This window comes from Sebastes umbrosus, chromosome 11, assembly GCF_015220745.1.
Source record: "Sebastes umbrosus isolate fSebUmb1 chromosome 11, fSebUmb1.pri, whole genome shotgun sequence".
In the NCBI taxonomy this organism is placed as follows: domain Eukaryota; kingdom Metazoa; phylum Chordata; class Actinopteri; order Perciformes; family Sebastidae; genus Sebastes; species Sebastes umbrosus.
In genome coordinates, this window is record NC_051279.1 from 14,773,781 (window position 1) to 14,782,378 (window position 8,598).

At 42.2% G+C, this 8,598-nt stretch overlaps 1 protein-coding gene across 1 annotated transcript in view; it reads right to left on the minus strand.

The window, feature by feature from the left end:
- LOC119497380 (glutamate receptor ionotropic, NMDA 2D) overlaps nt 1-1,003 on the minus strand; it is an 89,956-nt gene extending 88,953 nt beyond the window's left edge. The window contains exon 1 of the mRNA XM_037785468.1: nt 891-1,003. The gene's annotated coding sequence lies outside the window, so the exon portion shown is untranslated. The remainder of the gene's footprint in view (nt 1-890) is intronic.
- Nucleotides 1,004-8,598: the final 7,595 nt, after the last annotated feature.

The window sequence follows — 8,598 nt, forward strand, 5'->3', positions numbered from 1 at the left end:
TAAACATGTCACAACTCGTGAAGCTTTCAGAAACTTTCCACTTAGAAGGTTGTGATAGTTTTAATAGTAGCAGTATTTCTCTATTCTTATGCACAATAACACACAAACACTATGTGCCTACTCGAAGAACATTTCTACTGCAATCAAAAATCCTTCCAGTGTCTTTGACAACCTGTAAACGTGGTGCATTTCTAGCTTTCTGTCAGCTCCTCCACCATGGCGGAGCTCAGCGACCACCAGCGGGGCTCTCCGATTATTTCCCAACCCCCGCCCAGCAGCCTACAGACAGATGCATAAGGAGTTTAATAGAGTGGATCTAATGAGAGAGAAGAGGAGAATGGGGGAGGCTGTCAATGCTATAGATCTGCTCCCCTCTCCACCTCAGCCGATAGGTCAGACCAGGTGTATTGACGGAGGGCAGTGAGGCGTTGTATTGGTTCCTTGATCACTTAGCTGAGCGCTGCAAATGGGTCAAGCCAGGGCTAAACTTCAACTATGAGTCGATGATATGAGCATTTATATGACTATTAGCTTAATCTTTTTATGTACATTTAGAAGAGAATGGGGTTTTCATCATCAGATATCAATGAACAACGATGAAATAATACTTTGTTGTCCTTATTTGTAAAACCATTTAGTTTGAATGTAGTATATAAATGAATCAAGTGGAAGATGTATGTGGAAATCACACTGTATAGTCTTTTGTAATGGATTTTTATCAATAAATACAATTTCTATCCAATGAGAGGATCCACTGGTGTCCTGATATCTGCCTAGATAAGCGAAAAATAGACTCACTGCACACACTATCAGCCATGTTTGATCAGTATCGACCTGTAAAGATGGACCAGCTGCTCTCACATCATAGCACTCACATGTAATCTACTCACCAATTTCACACTTGTGTGCCATGTGGAACCGGCGCCAGCAGCAGTGGACATGAGAAGAGGCAGCCACTTGGTCCAGCCTGGTTTGGCTCTGTAGCTCATGGCCGTTTTCTCTCTGCAAGAACAATGCAGAGGAGAATAATGAATGTTTAACAGATGCGGGGTTTGTGAGATGGGCGTGTGTGTGCATGTCTGTCATCGCTGTATCACGTTATTGTTCAAGACTTCAGGACAAAAGCCCAGGCTTGTCACGGAGAGACTTGGAGTGACTGACAGACATGGCAGCTTGCTTCAAATGGGGAACTAAATAGCTCGCATTATGGGGCTCATTATGGCTTCTTTTATCCATACAAATCAAGAGCCAGCATGACAATTTGTTATTAGCTTCCCGACAAAGGGCTTGAAGACGTGCATTCGCATACACACACACAAACATAAATAAATGCACGCAAAACTCTTTCTCTCAATGTGTCTTTTTACAGTAGCAGCAGGAGGTTGATATGAAAGAGCGAGCGCTCAACGCAGCCAGGAGTGTTCACAAGTGCTGCAGAGGGAGCACAAACTGCTGGCTGCACTGCATTAACATTACCTCTTTCTCTCTTACTTTTTTGTCTCTCCCATTAAATTTTCTCTCTCATTATTGCCGTCTCCACTATACTGCTTCTCCTTTCTCTTTCTGTCCTCCTCCTTCATTCTCCCTCTCTCATTCTTAAAATCTCCCTTGATCTCCCCTTCTCTCTTCATCTGTGTGCCCTCATCTTCGTTCCTCAAGAGGGCCTCTAAACAAGATGTAGTGTTCATTATATGGAAATGTTCCCCGTGGTACATTATCATAGATCCTAACCCTGTAGCGCTGAATCATCCTGCTATTCCCAGTTCGCCCGTCAGACCCCACAAATAGCACGATAGAGGGGACGCTCTCCAGAGCCGCAACCAGCCGGCTTCACCGCCGTCGCCGGCACTATACTCGACTGTACAGTCCCTTTCATGTGAAACCTTGAGCTGGACACCTATGGGTGCACAACAGAGGGAGAGAGGATGAAGGAAAGGCAACAGGGAAAAGAAAGAAAAAAGAGAAACGGGAGATCAAGGAAAGAAGCGAGTAATAAAGAAGAACATTTAGATAGTTTTAACAGGCAGGAAGTTGAGCCAATTTATTCTGGGAAAGAAAAGATTAAAAAAGCGTGTGTATGTCTGTACATAATTTCTCCTCCACCTTAATGGCATTTTGCCAAACCACACTGATGTACGAGCTTCTCCTCCAGATCAATATGCGCTCTCCATTCACTAGGCAGACACTAATGCAACCGCCTCATTTGTTTGACGATGTGTGCACGTGCATGTGTGAGTGTGTGTTGGTGGCTTTCGAACTGTTCCCCATTTCCTGGCTGTGCGGCATCTTTAACTCAGTCGTTAAAGGAGAGTGACCATTAAGCCACATAGTTTAGCATGTCACTACCTTGATCGCTTATTTCACATGCCAACATTGATGTAATAAAGGTTTAGGGTGTGTACTTGCGGTCCAATCCAACAGTGGAACTTGGCACTGTTACACATTCACCAACAGAGGACGGGCGAGCTAAAAGGGGACATTTAGGAGGTCCACTGTTGGTCATGCTTTAAATCAAGCTTTGTGAGTGTTAAGGCCCTGGCACACCAAGCCAACGGTCGGCCTTCGGACAGTTTGGGTCCGTTGGTGAGCGTCTGTCGACCTAGTTTTTCCGGTGTATCCGGCACCGTCAGCTCTATTCGGGAGGTTTTTTGGCCGATTCAGCATGTTGAATCGGCAGCGGAGCTCGGTGGTGAAAGATATCACTCTGATTGGCTGTTCAGCTTAAACAAATTAGAGCACAAGAAAAGAAACAAAAGTGAGGAAAGCAAGTCAATGAGTAAAGTCAAGTGGAAAAACACAGAAGGCACTTCTCATTTTTCATCTTTCTCTCATCTGATTGTTCCAATACACAAATATTTTCACAACGACATGGCCATCTGAAAGGAAGCTAAGTGGTGAGTGAGAGTGGTGTGAAAATGCTCGGCAAACGGCGCTTTGTTTCATGGATGTATTGTAACAACAGCTTGTGTATCTGCCGTCCTTGGTCTTCTAGTTTCCCCTTTTGAATGACATGCTGGTGTGGAGAGTTATTTCGTCTCATGCAGGCGCAGAACATCCGTGCTAACTGGCCTTTGGCTGTAGTCTTTGCGGTGTGTTCAAGTGCAACTTGTCGGCCAAGACAAAGGCAACGTAATGCAACGCAACAGTCAGCCTTCATCGCTACTAGTTCTTTGATGTCGGGTTATGGTAAATGGCAAATGGACTTGCATTTATATAGCGCTTTTCTAGTCTTCCGACCACTTAAAGCGCTTTACACTACATGTCAGCATTCACATTTACACCCATTCACACGCACATTCATACACTGATGGCAGAGGCTGTCATACAACGTGCCAACTTTGCCCATCAGATCTAATTTCAATACACATTCACACACCGATGGCTACGGCTTCGGGAGCAATTTTGGGTTAAGTATCTTGCTCAAGGACAATTGTGACCGGAGGAGCAGGAGATCAAACCACCAACCTTCCGATTGGTGGATTCTGAGCCACAGCCGCCCCTTTAAAGTTCATATGCCGTGCTGCCCCTGTAGGCTGGAGCAGGGACTTTAAAGACTCACTAACTAAACACATTTTTTCACACTCCTCCATAGTGTGAATGGCTCCTACCCTCTGGCAGGCTTTCAGACAATGGGGCTATTTAACAGGCCACATGCTGATGGCACCAGTCTCCTTAAAGTGGCAGTAGGCAGTATATTTTTGGCATCATTGGGCAAAAATTCCATAATAACCTTTCAGCATATTGTAATTCAAGTGTTCTGAGAGATAACTAGACTTCTGCACCTCATCATGGCTCTGTTTTCAGGCTTTAAACAATCACAGGTCATTTCATTGAGAGAGCGTTCCTATTGGCTGTGCCGGAACTTGGCGTTCTTTCAACAGATTTTACAATGGCGGCCGTGTCACAAACTTTCTCATTTTACAGCTAAACAGTACACTACAAGATGATTCTGAAAACATTTGAGGCGAGAAATAGGCATTACAGTAACAGAATATTGATTCATATTTGATCAGCGCGGCCTAGTTTGACCGTTTGGTCGGAGTTCGCGAGTGATTGACAGCCGGCTCTCATAGGCATCAGATGGACAGCGGACCTCAGATCAGCTCTTACTGCTTGTTTTTCCTCCAGTCTGTGAAATCTTGCAGATGCCGTTAGGAGCACCGGAGGACACCGGAGGACACCGGAGGACACCGGAGGACACCAAAGGATACCAAAGGACACAGAGGCACATTATTTTTTTTCCGGTTACCCGTTTCATGTACAACTGTCATGATATAGCGACCGTTTTATTAAAATAACTTTTTTTAACCATAATTGCTCCAATCTCACCTATTTCAGCTTTAAACATGATTTTATTTTTATCTTTTTGGGGATTCTTTTTTCTTTTAAAAGGCTAAATTTTTGTGTAGATCTGAACTAATTCCGAGCTTCACATTGTATTAAACTGAAGGTCTAACAAGAAGGCAGGGGAATAAAACGCATGCAACATCATTTGTTCTACTGTAATATTTACATGTTATTAGTTATTAGTTCTATCTTCAGATTGACATGGGTGACATCTTGACACACGATGATAGAAGTTACTAGGGGGGAGGAAAAAAAGAGATACAGCATAGTATCGCAATATTTTGTGTGGCAATATTGTATCAATACACGGGCGTCAAGTATCGATCTTTTATTATAATGCCCCAAATTTACGCTAAATTTTGGCGAAGAAAAACTGGCATGGCCATTTTCAAAGGGGTCCCTTGACCTCTGACCTCAAGATATGTGAATGAAAACTCTGAGATGAACAGATTGAAAACTGTATCTTATTAGATAAATCAGATGTTGTCAAACTGCAAAAGAAAATCGTAATAAGGTCGTGACTTAAGTATCGTGACGATATCATATCGTGGGCTCTCTGGTGATTCCCACCCCTAGAAGTTACGTAAAATTAGAAGGCGTTCAGACCAAAATCCGCAATACATTAAAAAATCCAAGGGGCTGTGTTGGTATGGGCATGTGACTAATGGTACAGTCTGAGTCATACTTCAATGAATTTGAAGGCTTATTAAATGCCCGAACACTGCACAGATAAAATACTATGAGACAGGATTTTACAACTCTGGAAAGTTCTGAATTTATTTTGTGTTTCTTTATAGGGACAAGAACAAAGCATGAACCAATGTCACAGCATTTATAGACTAAGATATCTGCAATGCCCGTCCCTTGGGGGGGCATTTATACAAATGCAAACAACTCAAAATTGACTTTGAAAACAACTTGTTTTGTGTTATTAAACGTACAGACTCACACGCACACACACGCACACACACGCACACACACACACGCACACAAACACAAACTTTTTGGCCCCCCGACTTCTGAAATGACATCGGTGTTCTGTCAATATGTGCTTCCTATTGAGACAACTGCACAGCTGCTTGTATTAAAAGGCATATTAAAAGATCGATCTCTGGATTTTATGAATCGATATCGGATCATTCACATGAAGATCGATTTGAATCGGAAAAGCTACTTCTGTATATGTTGTTCTCTCTAAACTATCTAAATAAATATGAATAAAGATTCCCAATAAGCTGCTTGTTTTTTGTTTGTTTTATATGATTTCTGTTGAAATGCTGGTGAGGTTCTTCCACATGTGAGGCTCTGGAGAAGAAGGTGAAAGTGTTGCCCTTCAAGAAGCCCCCCTGTATACAAATGTAAATTGTGTTGGGGGGGTTGTGCATTTTACTGATTAAAGCTTGGCCCTACTCTCCCAGCCATCCCAACCAGCCCCTAACACACACACACACACACACACACACACACACACACACACACACACCACCACCACCAAATAACATTTAATGCAAAGTATTGGGATGAAAGGTTAATTTAGAAAGACTAGAAGTTACTTAATTAACCAAGTAGATTCAAAGTTACTGTGAGTAACTTTTAACTGGTTATGAAACAGTCTCAGTTTAATACTGATGCTTCTCTATGACCTAAATAAGCAAACGAGACCATCAGTGAGAAGATTGTCTCTTTCCATATAATTATTACCAAACAACAGGGTGCAAGAAGTAGAGAAAATATTGTTTGTGCGTTTAAGTGCGGTATTCATTTGACTAAAAAGTTAGACAGCGAGCAATGGACTTCACATGACACATGACATTTTTATGAAAAAGCATTTTGATTTATTTGATCGGTGTGCCCTTATGGACTAAAGGAATATAAATAACAGAGGAGTGGACACATTTGGACATCGGTCAGAATTCAGTGTGTAACTGGCGCTTGACTTTTAATTTAAGTTTTACGGTACGTGCAAATAGCACAAGAGCACCGATACGCTATTTGCTTGGCAGCGCAGTTGTCGGTGCATTTCACCCTTAGCGGGCGCAAAGGCTACACAGTCCTTTTGTGAAATCACCCCTCTGTGTCTGCAGACTTCTTGTGTTTGATCAGGGAGAATGTTACATTACGCATGATGTAGATGGAAATTACACAAGCGATATAAAGCAGTAAGCACACTGCCTGTTGATTTGATTTGCTTTTTCCGCTGCCTGGTCAGTGACCTTGGACAAAAAAAAAACCTTTGTGCAACAAATTAAATCCTTTTCAGTGATGTCATCACTGGTGAAGTCAATGACCTCAGTTAATGTACTTTGACATTTCACTGCAACAATGTCGAGCAACTGTTGCCCTGGTATCTGGTTGTACAGACACACAACCCTTACAGAGTGTTAAGCGCATTAAAGGGCGACTTAGTGTTTATAAAGCGATAGGATTGTACGAATATTTACCTCCCATTGTGCAGTTAGTAATCTGTGTCTGATATGGCATGTGTGTGTGAATTCCCACGAGTGTAAGTCTTGCATAAGACTACACGATGAGGCCAAGAATGCTTGTGTTCCCTCATTACAGTGTCAGCAATACAGTTTTTAGCCCACTCAACCACATAAATGACTTCAAATCCTCTGTGTATTAAGCCTCACCACTGGGAACCCAATTTGTAACCTCTGCCCAGTAATACGTTAACTGGACTTTATCTGGGGACAGGCAGAGTGTAAAATTCATACAGTATCTGAGAGAACTAATTGAACCAATTAAGAGAGTGAATATGGATTACTGTGGGACTGTGAACACACACATCCCCTCTGGAATAGAGTTGGAGACCACTGCTTTCACGCGATAATGATTGTCATTCCAAATGGATGGCGGTGCGGTGCAGGGTCTGAGCGTGCTGCACAACAAAACTCTCAGAGTTGGCTGGCTTTGCGTTTACACTGATGTGTTTTTCATTTCCTTAGCAGCTGATCCCAGGGCTGCTATTCCGGGCAGTAATTAATTGCATGCGGGTAAAGGAAAAGTCAAGGATAAGTGTTAAAACTGTTCCTCGTCGTGTACGCACTCTCAAATCGCACACAAACACAAAAGGCAGTGCTCATTTTTCACACAAACACACATTTGTTAGAGGAAACAAAAAGAAATTGAGTATAAACAAGAAGATACGCAGAAACTTGCACAAAAATAAGAGCCGTGGGTACTTCATGCTTTAGATATCTTAATCAGCAAGCCCATAAAGCCTCCCCATTTTAATTGCCCCACCATGACTATTAATTACATAACAGCCATTGCAGCCAGCATGCCCATATGTTTGCTAATAGGAGAGGATGGATTAGGATAGTGAATGGAATATATTAGAATACAATGTTTTCTTTATTGATCTACAAAGGTGGAATTACATTTCCCCTCCAGGATATACATACAAACAGCGGCGTATATTCCCTCACAAGCTCCAAAGAACGACATTAAACAAATGGCAGGAGACGCATCATAAGCTGAACGAACAATGTGCCGCATTATTGTAAAGAAGCTTCGTGAGACAAGATTACTGTAAAACAAGAGATACTTGAGCTGTAGGGACAAAGTACCATTTTACGGTAAACAAAGGATGCTTCAGATGCTGCAGGGACAATGCTGCGTATTGTTCTAAAACTTTCTGAAGGGACAACATATACAATAGGGATAACACAAGATTACATAATGTAGCTCATTTGATTGGCAGCCAGTTTCATCTCACACATGGGTTGGGAAAAGCTTCCTGGAGTACTTGCATCTACTGTACTACTTACATTAATACAGCACATTAGTGAAGGCAAACAAATCTGTTGTAAAATGTGGAATATTGCGGAATTTGCACCAAAAAAAAAGCCCCCAGATCAGACGCAAATTGGCGTTAACTCTGTTCTCGCTGTTCAAAGATGTGAGCTGAGAGGCTCGCCGATGCATCACCTAGCAGGCTTAATGTGGGGCTTGTCAGGGAGCTACTGCCAATGAGAGGGCAAGACACGGGTTGAGGGGAAATTTCATAGGGCCCTATAAACCTATAACTCTCCAGGGATTGATCATTGTTTTCATTGTAGAAAAAACTATAATAAGATAAAGTTTCTGTTAACATTTCTATAAGGAAGGCTACATTTTTGCACTTATAGCGCTCAATCTCTTAGTGTTTGGTGCTTCCAGCAGGACGGAGTTTTAAATTTACCAGGAGCCTATGTAATTCTTCAACAAAACTGATCCCAATAGACAATACCTTGAAAAAAATGTTAA